We start from the raw sequence: 14,819 nt of genomic DNA on the forward strand, positions 1-14,819 counted from the left end.
TAAACATTCCTTCACTGGATGGAAAATAGAATTATATTCCATGCCAATCCTGTTCAATAAATAATGACTTCCTAGAGTCAGAGTGAGGAAGTAATGTGAGGCCAATTCCTGAATCTCCAGGAGAAAGAATGTATATAAAGACTGATGTATTCCATGAATTAGGAAACAAGGTATGTCAGTTAGTGCTCAGCTCTTTATTTGTATAACAAAAATTTTCTCCCCGCTTCCCATAACCTTACAGTTATATTTGGGTAAGCTATTTAACTTCTCTTATCCCCAATTTTCTCATTTGTAAAACAAAATTTTAAGAGTAATATCTTCCTGATCTGGCTAGGTGGCTCATTTGGCTGGAGCATCATCCCATACACCAAAAGGTTGAAGGTTTGATTCCTCATCAGGGCACATACCTAGGTTTTGTGTTCAATCCCCAGTCAGGGCTTGTGCAGGAGGCAAGCAATCAATGTCTCTCTTTCATATCAATCTTTTTCTCCCTCTTTCTCTCCCTTCCTCTCTCTACAATCAATAAAAAATATCCTTGGGTGAAGATTTAAAACTAAAAAGGGTAATATCTTCCAGTATTGTTTGGAAATGAGATGATGCATATAAGGCTCCTGGTAAGAACTCATTTAATGTTTATTATTATTGTTATTGTTATTTTTATTATGCAATTTTATCACCAAGCAGTACTACCACCAGTTGGGCACTGATTACATATATAATGCTTTACAGTGTGAAAAATTTTAATGCACCGTCTCTGACTCCCCAGGTAGTAACTCCTTTGTGGGCAGCAACCTCTCTACCCCCAAGTGCATGACACGGGGTCTAGAGGCCGAGGTCCTCCATGTGCATCTGTGGTGCAGATGAAGCTGGAGTGAGCATGTCTTATCTCCTACATCCAGCTGAGGAAAGTCAATGTTAGGGCAGGGCGTGTGTGTATGAATGAATTGCTGAGAGGTACCTCTTTCCTGAGCTTTGCTTCTCTGCTGGTACACAGCAAAATGAAAGAAGGTAAAACCAAATATTAGATAGATTTTTCCTTAAGGGAAAATCCACACATATCCTTCTTTGATAGGAATGCTGCAGAGGCCACAATTCAGCTGAACTAAGGTTTAGCATCCCACTGCTATAGGCTTTCTGCTATTTATGCTGAAATAAACCAGAAAGAGATGGAGTGCCAAAGTAAACCCTGGAGGTGTCAGGGGAAAGCATTGGTGCATTCTCAGAAAATGACACACTTAACAGTACAGTGCAGTTGTGAGACCATTGGAGGTACAGTAAGAGAGGGGGAAAAAACACACACAAAAAACGGAGCTGCCCCAATGAGGAACTTCGAGAGCAGGGCTACTGGCATACATCCAGAGCTACAGAGCTGTCTGGAGCCACCCTCTGCAGGTGCACCCAAGGCCAAGCACAGGTTGCAGTGCTTAGACCACCCACCAGAAGAGGAAAAAGCATTCATTGGCCATTTTTCCAGGAAGGCCTCATTTCTCTCTCCTTGATAAAAAATCAGCTTTTGGGCTGTTGAAAGCTCAAGTCTGGGAAGTAACACTCTCAGCTGTCATGTACGCCTTGGTCGGATGGCTTTCAAGTACCTTTCCCATAAGCCCATAGCACAATGAGGACAACACTTTTACAGCATGATTTCATTTAAAATTTACATCCTGGCCAGCATGGCTCCATGGTTGGAGAGTCGGTCTGTGCACCAAAAGGTGGTGGTTTGATTCCCAGTCAAGAGCAGGTATCTGGGTCGCAGGTTCAATCTGGCTCCATCAGAAGGCAACCAATCACCAATTCTCTCTCTCTCTCTCTCTCTCTCTCTCTCTCTCTCTCTCTCTCTCTCTCTCTCTCCTTCCCTCCTACTTCGCCCCCCTTCCCTCCTGCCTCTCTTCCACTATCTCTGAAAATCAATGGAAAAAATATCCTCAGGTGAGTTTTTTTTTTTTTAATTAAATTTGCTTCTCAGAGTCTTCTCATTACCTGCACAAGCAAAACAATAGATGTGTTACACAGATTAAAAGCCTAAGGCTCAGATGGACTAACTGACTTGAGATTACACAATTATAAAGTGATGAACCAGGTGTCAGGTTTCCTGAATTCAAGCTTGGTTCTGTTTCATAAGCCCATGATATTGTGCATAGCCCTGATCTATAAAGATAAGTTCATTCCCCAATGGTCAGTCAATTCCTCACACATCTTCTAAGACTTGAGGGAGAGATGACAAGAATGGGGTGTTTTCCTGAAAACAATTATTTCCCCAAAATAGCTTAGGAGCTTTCAATTAAGATTTTACTAAAATCCTTTTCCTTTCATTTTAAAATAAACATTTCATTTTGGAATAATTTTAGATTGTCAGAAAAGTTGCAAATCTAGTACAGACAGTTCCCTTTTGCCCTTCACCCAGTTAATATTTTATATAATCATGGTGCTTGTCAAAACTGAGAAATTAACATTGGCTCATTACCATTAACGAAGCTCCAGACTTTATTCAGATTTCACCAGTTTTCCACTAATGCCCGCCTTCTGTTCCAGGATCCAGCCCAGGATACCACGCTGCATTTTGAATTCCAGTACATTTATCACATTATTTGGTGCCTCCTTTGTGAAACATTGAGTTTCAGAATTTTGAAGACAGACACCATGCCTTTCCCGTTGCCTACCTTTGCTCAGCTTATGGGAGGTCCATGCTATTTGTTGATAAATTTAGCCACATAAAATCCCATTTTAATCATCGCTATGAAAATTGGAGCCATCAGTCTTAAAATGCAGGTATGTATGTATTTTAAAAAATGAAGGGAGAACAAGTTCAAAGAGCAAATAACAACTTCTGCCACAACGGCAAGGCTCATTTTCAAAATCAAAGTAAGTTCAAAATAGAATAGAATTCACCAGGGAAGACAAAACAGTCGGTTAAACAAACAGCATCAGCTTTCACTTCCACCAAATGTGATAACACACCAAATGAAAACTTAAGAAGAAAAATGGGAGTTGTAAGAACTTGGAAGAAATGTAAATAAGATTTTAATCAGTCTATGGCAAGGAGCAGAGTTGGCAGCACACCGTTAAACATTGGCATCCTGGAGCTGGTATCTATATATAGGTGTTAATTGTGCAAATCCCCCAGTTCCTGTATGCCACAATTCCAAACCAGCTGCCAAGTACAGCTGTTTTGTGTTGTGTGTTTTTTCAACAAAGGCAATTTTTAAAAGTAGGAGTGAGGGCGAAGTGGAATAAATGACTTAAGCAAGCAAAAGCAACTAAACTTTCATTCTATAATGAACCGCCTTGAAGTGTTAAAAAATGTGCAAATGGTTTCCCTTGGATATTGTACTTCCCACACGAAATGCATAAACATTATGCAGGGTAGTCCTAAATAGCTTTGGGTAAATAATTCAATGGGAAACAGGATGCCCCTAATATTATTTTAGTTGCTACAAGAAGCCTGTAAGAAATAGTGCTCATAATTTTCATGTCTAAAAATATCATGCAAACGCATAAAGCAATCTATATTTTTCAATTGGAGGTATTTTTTCCTCCTCTCATTATCATTCCCTTGAGCACATCACTGTATGCCTAGCATTTTGTTATAAAAATGTGCATGCATACAGAATGTACGCACACACAAAGTAGATGGGTGGACTTATAGGTACCATAAGCTCTTCAAAGGATAGTACTCCTCTCGTTAACCCCAAGAGTATTGCTATACTCAATAAACACTTGAGTAAGTGAGGAAGCAAAGCAGATTTATTTCAGGTTTCTAGGGCACTGTCACCTTTCAGCTACTCTATCCTTTAAATATCAATAGAATCACTTCAACAAAGAAGTTTTGCCCCTTGAATTGTCACATTGCTGCTCTTTCCACCAAAGGGAAAAAACTACAAGTTCACTGGACATGTCTAGCAGTCACAGGGACTCCTGAAACCTCAGGCTTTTATCTGCATAGTTGGTTGCAGCGTCATCCCATGTACCAAAAAGGTTTTGGGTTCAATTCCCAGTGGGAATATTTATTCAATATTTACCTTCCCTTTAAATTCTTTATGAGGGATACCAGGTTTGCACTGTACTCTATTTCCAATGCTTGCCAAATAGGAATTATAAATAAACTAGAGGCCCAGTGCATGAAAATTCATGCACTGGAGGCGGGGGGTCCCTCAGCTCTGCCTGCCCCCTCTCACAGTCCAGGAGCCCTCAGGGGTGGGAGGCAATGCTGCGATCAGGGGAAGGTGATGCCCCCATCACACCTCTGCTGCTGCCACTGCTGGCAGCACAAGCCTCGACCAACCCTGATTACCTGAGCCTTGGGTGGCCATAGGCAGCTGGGCAGCTGCCATCCAAGGCTTACCTGCACCTAAGGCATCAGCTGGGCAGCTGACATCTGAGGCTTTCCCATACCTTGGGCTGGCCCTGGGCAGCTGGGGGGCTGAAGGGACTGGAGGACTCCGGAGGTAGGCGCGCGAAGCGGCTGGACCTGCCCGGGGGTGGGCCAGCCATGCACGCACCTGCCACCCTGGTGAAGCTGAGGAGACTTGGTGCCACCATCTTGTGGCTGTGGGCACTGCCATCTTTGAGGGCATGGCAGTCAACTAGCATATTCTCTCTTTATTGGCTGTGGGCACCGCCATCCTGTGAAGGTGTGATGGTCAATTAGCATATTCCCTCTTTATTAGATAGGATATTTGTCTCATGACATTATCATTAATCTCTTTTCATTCCCCAAAATGCTCTTTTAGGAGGCCACAACATGCATGCACACACAATTTCTCAGGAATGTTACAGATAGCCCCTTATTGTTTGCCATTGGTGACTTCAGTTTCTGCAGAAATAAATTCTTCATGATTATCCTAATTCTGTGATTCTCTCAGTCTCATTCCTGGGATTCACCCATTATTTCAGTCTATTCAAGCTGCTCTACCAAAAATACTATAGACTGTGTGGCTCAAAAAAACTTATTTCTCATAGCCTGCAGGCTGGGAAATCCAAAATCAAGGTGCCCCAATATTCAGTGTCTGGTGAGGGTACCTACTTCCTGGTTCATAAAGAGCTCTCTTTTTGCTTTGTCCTCACAGAGCAGAAGGGACAAGGGAACTCTCTATGGTCTCTTTTAAAAGGCCATTAATCCCATTCTTGAGGGCTCCACCCTCCTGACCTAATCATTTCCCAAGGGCCCCACTTCCTAATACTGTATCTTGGGGGTTAGGATTTCAACATGAGTTTGGAGTGTGGGGGGGGGGGGAGCAGAAACACTCAACCCTAAAACCCACCCACTTATTTCCTGGCCCAGTGCTTATCAAACTGTAATGTGCAAATGAATCAACTGGCAGTCTTGTTAAAACACAAAATGCAATACACTAGGTCTTGGGGGGATGGGGAGGCAGAGTCTGCATTCCTAACAAGTTTCCCAGGTGCTGCTGTGGCCCCAGAGCACAGGAGGGACACAGAGGGAGAAAAAGGACAGAAGCAGCTGTCAGACTCCTCCCTGATCTGGTCTATCCCCAGATGCACATCACTACACTGGGGGAAACTTTAGAGTTAATTAGCTCTCGAGGGAATTTACCCCCAAGTGGAAAATATGCTCTACTTCCTTTCATCAAACACCAGGGATGCTGTGGAGAGCAGCGGACTTTGCTTCACCACCTTAAACTTCAGATTAATTTAAGCATCCTCAGAATCCCTGTTTGTGGTTTCTTTTGGGTCACAGAGACCAAGTAGACATTAACTGTGAAATTGTAAAGGATGTATTAAAAACAAAACAAAGCACAAGGCTTGAGCATAGCCAGTATTATGGCCAAAGCTGAGGATTTATATTTTCTAAAAGGCTTCAGAGAGCCTAACAGCACTCTCCTCCCCTCTCCTCTCCTCTCCTCTCCTCTCCTCTCCTCTCCTCTCCTCTCCTCTCCTCTCCTCTCCTCTCCTCATGCTAAAGTGGGTGACAGCACAGCCTCCCTATTATGGTAGAATTTATGCCATCACTCTTAATGTCAGTTTAATGTATTTTCAATATTGTCAGACTGTCAGGGTTGGATTTTGGAAAACTTGAGTCCTGAGCCATTAAAGGAGAACTGGAGGAGGGTCAGCACTGGTGATGTGAGCTCTGAGAACAGGAAGCACCCTAAGCTTCTGCAGTCCTCAGCTGTTACCAGCTCGAAGAGAAATGTAAACACAATGAGGGAACTGAAAAAGTGCTTTGGGATTTTACCTACATAAATGCCCTAATGAGTGAGGCTAGCACACCTGGCCAGGTTCCAGCAGCAGAGATGGCAAGTGTAGAGATGAGGTCGTGCTCATTCTTGGGAAGAGATGGGAAGGAGGGATTGAGCAAGTGCAATTTTGTTGCTCTGTCTACCTACTCTGGGTATCTCAGGCCTTATTTTAATGCAGCTTCCTCAACTGCCTTATCATTGCAGCATTAATAATATCAGGTCAGCCTATTACTCTTTAAAAATATACAAAAGACACACCCATATCACCCCACCCTCCCAGTTTAGCTGTCTTTCTTCCACATCAGACCAGATATTAATCACAAGAAGCCCACCTATATCTCTACATTTGAGACCTCCACCAAGCTTGAGGTGCCTGCAATTGGGTCCTTCTTGTCATAAAGGCACATTTGCTCATTCATGGACCACATACATCAGCTGTATCTGCTCTGCAAATGTTTGGGGCTAAAGGTATTACTCTGCAGGAAAGCAACTTTTGGACCACCTGAAAGATAGGCCACATTCCACCACGTAGAGAGACTGTTGGCTGGCAGAGAAAACCAATGGATCCAAGCCACAGTACATGATTCTTGAGACTACACAGAGGGAAAAACAGAGAGAGAAGCTTAGAAAAATAGGAGATAAAACTTCCTTCACCAAAAAGTGATCCAACATGAAATATTGACCTATAAATGTTCTTCAGACAAATGGATGGGTGGTGGCCAGGTAGAGAGGGATGGAATTCAGGAGACCTGGATTCATGAACCATTCCACAACATTCCAGACTAGGACTATACCTTTGATCCATTTACAAAGGTGACTTTCTCAAACAAAGACCAAGGACCAGACAGGGCTTTGGGAGGCGGAAGTAGCTGGAGATCAGTAATCCAACCTCATCTAAAGCCAGAGAAGATTATGTGATGGGTTCATACCAGCAGAGGATTTTCTTTGTGGGATGAAATAAGAAAATCCTAGAAATAGAACCTTCACAATACTTATTGTAAAATGAACTGAAAGCCCTTCAGGTGTGTTTTTGAACCAGCTCCCAGGGTGAAGGAATAGAAAGTTGGGGAAGAAAACAAAAGAAAACCCAGAAAGGTAGAACTCCAGAGGCAAAGAGTTCAGACACTTCTACCTCCTTCCTACTCAGGCATCCTCTCCTGAGCCATCTCTGCATTCCCACTGGGATTAAGAGACAGGCACAACTGGGATTATAAATGAATATATGAAATAAACTCATAGCTGTGATTTTCCCAGACCATCAGCTTCACTTGAAATTTGTTGTTAAAATAATAGCTCTTCTTCTGTTTCTTGAACTACACCAAACTATACCCCAGATATGTGAGTGAAATTAATAAGGTGTCTAAACAATCAGCCAAAATGGTTGATTTTTAAAAATTAAGATTTCACTGAAAAAAAATAGGAGAAATCTGAGACCTTGGATGAAGGTCACTGAAGGGGAAATAAGCATAAAAGCTTTTCTTAATAATACTGCTGCGCAATAGATGGGCACTGTTTTGGGCAAAGTGAAGGGTTTTGATTGGCCAATTGGTTTCTCATTTGTCAACTTGAAATCAATAGTTGCTGTTCATTTCCAGAGCCATCTCTTTACCACAGGGCCCCTGACCATCTGACCATCCGTCAGGACGCCCATGGCAGAGCCAGGAAGAAGTTGCTACTCGGCTCATTTGACAATTTAATTGGTTCGCTTCATCAGGAACTTATTTTTCTCCCTGTTGCTAAGTTTCTAAGAGAAATCAACAGAAAGTGGCCTGACTCCCTCATTTGGTTTTTGTGAGAAAAGAGCATCTAAATGCTACCAGAGAGAAGGAATTTCTGAGTTGGGTGGTTGCACCATGCACACTGACTTTTATGTGAGCAAAGTTAGCTTGGCCCACCTGCTTCTAGGGTTTGGTTCTCCTGTGGAGTCTTATAGTCCCTCATAGTCACTGCCTTGGAGGGAGGTGTCAGGGGCTGCTGTTAATTATTAGTTACAGTTACTCCAGCCACAGCATTTGTATTTTCACATTTTAGCTCAAATTGGGTGGTTCAATAAACTATCTCAGAAAACAGACAGGTCCTTAACCCCCCTCTCCATCGCTTCCCATTGCTGAATCCTCAGCATGTTCTGCCATTTCTAAATCAAACATTTCTAATCTGTTCAATTTTTTCTATCTCTGCTACCACTCTTTAAGACTAAGTTACCTTGTAATCGTGTCTCTTCTGCTCCTTGGCTTGCTGTCCCTCTCTTGTCCTACCTGAACACTGCAATCAGGATGGTCATTTAAAATGAAATCTCACATCACAACCCATCATGGAAACCTTTGACTGGTTTCTCATCATCTTTAGGATGAAATCCTAACTTGTTCACGAAACTCTTGCCCACCTTTCTTACTTTATCCAATGTCTCTCTCCCTCGTTTGCGATCTACTCTCAGGCCATACATATTCTGCTTCCTAAATGCACTATGTCCTTACTTGGCTTTGGGTCTTTGACCATATTTACCTATTTGCCCTAAATGCTCCCCTCTTACACTAGTCCCTTCCTATGGCTACCTCCAAGCTCACTTTACACCCAGGTAGACCTGCCTTGACCCCTGCATTCCCCCTGTGGTATCATGTACTTAAAATCACCACAATTTTATGCTCTTCAAGGAAACGGGCTCTGTCTTATTCAGTTATATATCCTTTGAACCTGGAACAGCACTCAGCACAGAGTAGGTGCTGAATAAATATCTGTGATATGGAATTAAATAGAAAAAAAAGTGAGAGGAAAAGGCAAGATGCATTATAACCTTCACCCACATCTCCTCCAGAGTATGTGCTTTATCTAATAATTTCATCAGTACTCAGAGGCTCTCTATGGAAAAGGAAAATCGAAGTGCTTAAATAAGTACATTTACAATAGGAAAGTGACTGACTCCAAAATAGACTAAGAGAAAGTCCCACTATGTGCAAAAGCTTTAGATCAGAGATTAGGGAGTTGAAACAAGAATGGATAAGTAGGGAAACTAAAGAAGGCAGAAAAGATCTTTGAGCAGGAGGGGAAATAGTCTGTGAGTTAAGAGGCTGATAGTATGAAAATTATAGTTTCAGTAGATTTCTGAAAAGTTGTGCTAAGATGATGGTCATCACATAGAAAGTAAAGTAGCTCCCAAAAGTGTGATTAATCCTGGATCCAATGCCGTAGCCTACAGAATTCACCAGAAAAGTTCAGGGACTGGAAGAGCTTCAAGTTTGGAAAATAAAGAATTAAGAAAATAAACCAAGTCTTTAAAGCACAAAGTAAAAGGAAACTCTTGTAAATACTACCAAAGTGCATTAAATTGGTGGCAAAAACATCTGGTTGAATCCTTGCTCTTCTCTCTTACTATCTGCTAGTAATGTGGCCTCATCAGATCACTAAAGCTCAATGTACCTTGATTTCCTTGTGAGAAAATGGAAAGGGCAAAGTACTAGCAATTTTTGAACACCTCACTTGCATATGTTATTTAATCCCATCTATGTAAGAAGTAGATTTATGATACCCATATCACAAATGAGAAAACTGAGGCTTAGGGAAGCTGAGAAACTGATTGACATTCATGTAATAATTTGAACTCAAGTCTGCCAGTCTCTGGAGCTCACACACAACACTGGCAAGAGGCAATGTGGTGGAGAGTAGAGCACTGGACTCTCAACCCCTGATCCTGGCCCTGCCATTTATGAGTTTTGTGGTCTTGGAAGTTTACTTCACATCTCCAGCACTTGGCTTTCCTCTTCTCTAAACAGGGCTGCCCATACCTGCCCTGATCACCTACCTACTCCTTACAAGCAGGAGCATAACCAGATTCTAACATCTGGGAATCATGACATGAGCCAGGGTCAGGATTTGCCTACCTTCAAGTGCATGTCAAGCTCTGGCTTCTTCAATGATCTTTTCATCATAGTCCGAACAGGAATACATTATTTGGAAAATGAGTTAAAAAGGTACTACTCCTGGAAAATGTGCTTCACCATTTTCTTTCCCAGCTAAACTACTGAATATAAAGAAGGTATGAGAAGCAAATGCTATGGGGATGTGCAAGCACTCTGCACAAGTAAAAGTGAGCATGCCCACGGTTGGTCAGGCATCCCTGCTGTAGAGGGTCCTATTTAGTTTACATTGCCCACTTTCCTGAAATGGAAAGGACTCCCTCAGTTCTCTTTTAGATAAGGTCATCAGGTATAATCAGTTGGAGTGTCATGAATTTCCTCTGTGTTCAAGGACTCCCACTTTGACAATTCAAGACACCCAGAGTGAGCTTGTGAAGTCAACAGTGTTTTATCTTCCTAAGGTCCCCAGTGTAGCCCCATTGTAAGATCGTACCCTACTAAAGGTCAACATGCAGAGTTATATGCTCCAGGCAAAGAGCATGCCTTTGTGAAATGTAAAAAGGTCTCTGTGTGTGCTCACTTAGAGCAACCCAACATGATATGACTGAGTCCCCTGAGAATCTGTGGCACAGAGATAGAATGGCATAACATATGTCATTTCTGACCTGATTAAAATCCAACCTTCATAAATGTGGGCACAAATCTGCTTCCAGCTTAGAGGACTTTAGCAGCCTTTTAATCTAATGAGCCTTGGGCCTTTCGTTTTCTCTAATGTGCCACGCTATGATTTGTCACAATCAGAGCCCATAAATGGCATTGCTTTTCCAGAATGCATTTAATCCCCCTTTCAATGGGAACGAATAGATATTGATTGAGCTCTTACTTTGTATATTAAATAAATTAGTGCATCTAATCTTGTATAAATTTTATAATCCCCAGGAGGTAGTTGTAGCGATCCTTACTTTAAAGGGAAAAAACTGAGGTTCAGAGAGGTTAAGAAAATCTTGGAATTATGATCTGAACTCAGTTCTAACTGACTCAATAACTCCTGCTATTTTCACTCTAACATACACATTCTTCAAAAATAAATTGTTTTAATCTGCACAAAAGAGAATCAATTGTTGAGATGCAAAAAGGAGCCACCAAGTGCCCTATCAGCCTGGATAAGATTAAACATCTAGAATAAATATGAAAAAATTGATCCTTTCAGCATATAGGATAAAAGAAAACACTATGCCAGGAACCATGCCCTGTATCATCGGCAAAAGCAGAGGGCTCCTGATAAACGTAGATAGAATGGAAATAAGACTTTCTTGTGAGAAAATAACTATAAATTAACATACAAAGGCTCAGTACAAAGTAGATCAAAGACACAGAACAGTTTACCATCTAATAAACTCTATGATAATAGTATGGAGAGTATTGATGCAGCTAAGAATATGATATGTCAATCAGAAAGGAAGCTGGTCAGCAATGGAAGATGGAGGGGTTGAAGAAAGAGTCAGCAAACAGGCTTTGATGGGCCTTCTCTTTCCACGGGAGACAGTTTCATGACCAGAAAACTTAATATTCTGGGGCTATTAACAAGATGTAGAAAGAGAAGCAACAAGCTCTCTCAGCTGAGGAAAACTGCCTAAGATGACCTAAATTCCCTTTTCTCTCATGCCAAGCTCACCAAGCAACTTTCTGATTATAATTTAGCGTCTCTGCAGAAAGAAAAAGTTAAAATAAAGTGCAAGTTATGCTGAAAGCAGAGCTCAGGTCTATATGAGATTTTAGTTCTTAGTGTACTTTAGTAAACTGACACTGTGGTTTTATACATCAGTCTCCTGGAGTTTGACTAATGTGAGTCCATGCCTGGGAGATGAAGCTACTCCTGAGGTGCTGGCCAACACTGCTGATCAGAATCAGCATTCTGACTGCAAGGCTACTGGCTGGACCAGTGCCATGAAGAAGTTATTATGAGAAAGTATCTTGAGGACATCTTGTATCCCCCAGTTGCCTTTCCTACTTGATGCCCCAAAATCTCTGTGTCCACCTTCCATTCAAATCGCAAACCTCCGTACAGTCATAGCAGCATATGAGAATAGAAACTGTCCTAGAGAAGGAATTAACTTCAGTGTGATATCATGAAAAATTAATGGGAATTGATATTAAGATATTTAAATTCATTAAATGACAGCTTTACCACTAACTGCATGCCATTAGAAAAGTCCCAACCTCCTTAAACCTAAAAACCCACATCTGTAAAATGGAGAAAATAATGTCATCAAGATAAAGCCCTTCAAGTTTTGTGCCCTATTCCAGGAAGCTGCCACATAGAAATAAATGAAGCAGAGACAAGTGCAATTCTTTGTTCTTCAAGGTAAACCAACACAACTATCTCAGGACCGTGGGATGCCAGTGTGGTGTTTGCCATCTGCCAGCTGAGTGACCTCGGGCAAGCTGAGAAACTTCTGGGGTATCTGTTACTTGGTTCATAAAGGAAAACTGTATCAGCTTATGTAGAGGCCCTCCCAACTCTGAGGTCCTGACTCTAAAGCAACTAGGATTTCATTGTCCAGATAGAGTGTTCACTTCTAATGCTCAGATTACTGCAATAGCTTTTTCTTTGTTTGGCCCAAATGCAGTAAAACTCACTTCAAACCAATCTAATATGGTTCTCAGAACAATCGTAACAAAACTTAAATCTGACCCTGTTAAGCACTTGCTAAGAAGCCTTCCATTGAAAGACACCTCCATTTCCTTCAGAATAAAGATGGCCATTGTCTGCTTGGCATGTAAGGTCCTTCACAGTCTGGTTCTTCACCTCTTTCTCTCCTTTGTCTCCTATCTCTTCTCCATCCACATACTCCACGTTTTAGTCTTACAAACTATACTTAGCTAAGGGTGGTTCCCAGATATCTGGTGTTGATGCCTTGATGTGTGGTAACAATTCTCTTTTTGAGTTGACTATAAAACAGCTAGTTAGAAATGTCAGGGAAGCAGATATCTGTATTGGAGGCTAATGTGAAATTCTGGCTACAGCAATAAAATTTGGATTCTACCAGACAGACAAAAGTTGGTCCCATGCAAGTGAAGATCACTTAGTAGGAAGATACATGGATAACAAAGAGTAACAGACTGATGATGGAATGCTGATCAAACACCAACATTTAAGAACTTTATACTGTTTAACCCAACTCATGAAAAATTCCACAATTTGAACAGACAGGACAGAAAGGCTGTGGGAAGATTATCTTCCCCCACATCAGTGATAACTTCTGTGGACAGAATGAATAACCTATCTCTCAGAAAAAGACATGGAGGCTATAATCATTTGAGAACAGTGCCAGGCTGGTTCATAAGGAAGCTGAGATTTATATCCAAAACTTTTTTGACTTTGAAGCCCATGATCTTAAAAGTACCCTCTCCTGCCCTGACAGGTTTGACTAAGTGGATAGAGCATCAGGCCATGGACTGAAAGGTCCCAGGTTCGATTCCTGTCAAGGGCATGTACCTTGGTTGCAGGCTCATACCCGAGTAGGGAGCCTGTAGGAGGCAGCTGATCGATGTTTCTTTCTCATAGATATTTCTAACTCTCTATCCTTCTCCCTTCCTCTCTGTAAAAAAAATCAATAAAAAATATAAATATAGGGAAGGAGACCAAGATGGCAGCATAGGTAAACACCTGAGATTGCTGCCGCAAACAACCACTTCAAAAATACAACTAAAAGACGGAACGGACATCACCCAGAACCACAAGAAGGCTGGCCGAGGACAGACTCTTCAACTAGAAGGATAGACAACAGCATATCGAGGCTCAGAAGAGGCGCAGTGTGGAAAATTTAAAGGTGCGGAGTTGCGCGCGAAAAGCAGGCTGGTGGCTGAGTGCACAGTTGTCGTTTTCAATCAGGAGGGAGTCTCAGACGATGAGCTCCAGATCCAGGCGAGTCTCTAGGGACTCAGACTCAAACGGGAGAAGCGGGATTGTCTGGCATCAGTTGAAACATGAGGGCAGCCTTCTCTCTGAGATTTGCAGCCATTGCTGGGGTTCTGAGAAGCAGAGCCTCTGGGAACGGGACTGAGAGCAGCCATAACTGCTCCCTCCGCCCGTCTTGTTGAGCCCGCCCCGCCCAAGCCCTGCACAGAGCCATTTGCCGGATTGCCTCAGGCAAAGGCTAGATTAGCACCTCCCCAGAGGACAGAAGTTTTCCACACAGCTGATTCTCACAGGCAGTCGGCCTGGTGGTCAAATCCCTCTAGTATTAACTACAACAATTAAGGCTTAACTAGAACAAGACTGCACACAAAAACCACAAGGGGGTGCACCAAGAAAGCATAAAAGATGCGGAGACAAAAAAACATGACAGAAATGGAGGATATGGAGCTAAAAAACGCAATTTTGAGGGCTTGCAATAATGTGCTAGAAGCAGCCAATAAACTTGATGAGAGACTCACGAAAACTAATGAGACCCTCAATGCTATGATAAAGAACCAACTAGAAATTAAGCATACACGGACTGAAATAAAAAATATTATACAGACACCCAATAGCAGACCAGAGGAGCACAAAAATCAAGTCAAAGATTTGAAATGCGAAGAAGCAAAAAACACCCAACCAGAAAAGCAAAAGGAAAAAAGAATCCGAAAATACGAAGATAGTGTAAGGAGCCTCTAGGACAGCTTCAAGCGTACAAACATCAGAATAATAGGGGTGCCAGAAGATGAGAGAGAGCAAGATATTGAAAACCTATTTGAAGAAATAATGGCAGAAAACTTCCCCCACCTG

The 14,819-nt window shown here is 42.0% G+C and overlaps 1 protein-coding gene across 17 annotated transcripts in view; it reads right to left on the bottom strand.

The window, feature by feature from the left end:
* The window catches only part of NRXN3 (neurexin 3), a 1,545,560-nt gene that overhangs the window by 1,006,886 nt on the left and 523,855 nt on the right, over positions 1–14,819 (bottom strand). The window lies entirely within an intron of this gene.

The sequence above is a fragment of the Myotis yumanensis genome, unplaced genomic scaffold (genome assembly GCF_028538775.1).
Source record: "Myotis yumanensis isolate MYYU_CA2020_CCGP unplaced genomic scaffold, mMyoYum1.0.hap1 SCAF_1, whole genome shotgun sequence".
Taxonomy (NCBI): domain Eukaryota; kingdom Metazoa; phylum Chordata; class Mammalia; order Chiroptera; family Vespertilionidae; genus Myotis; species Myotis yumanensis.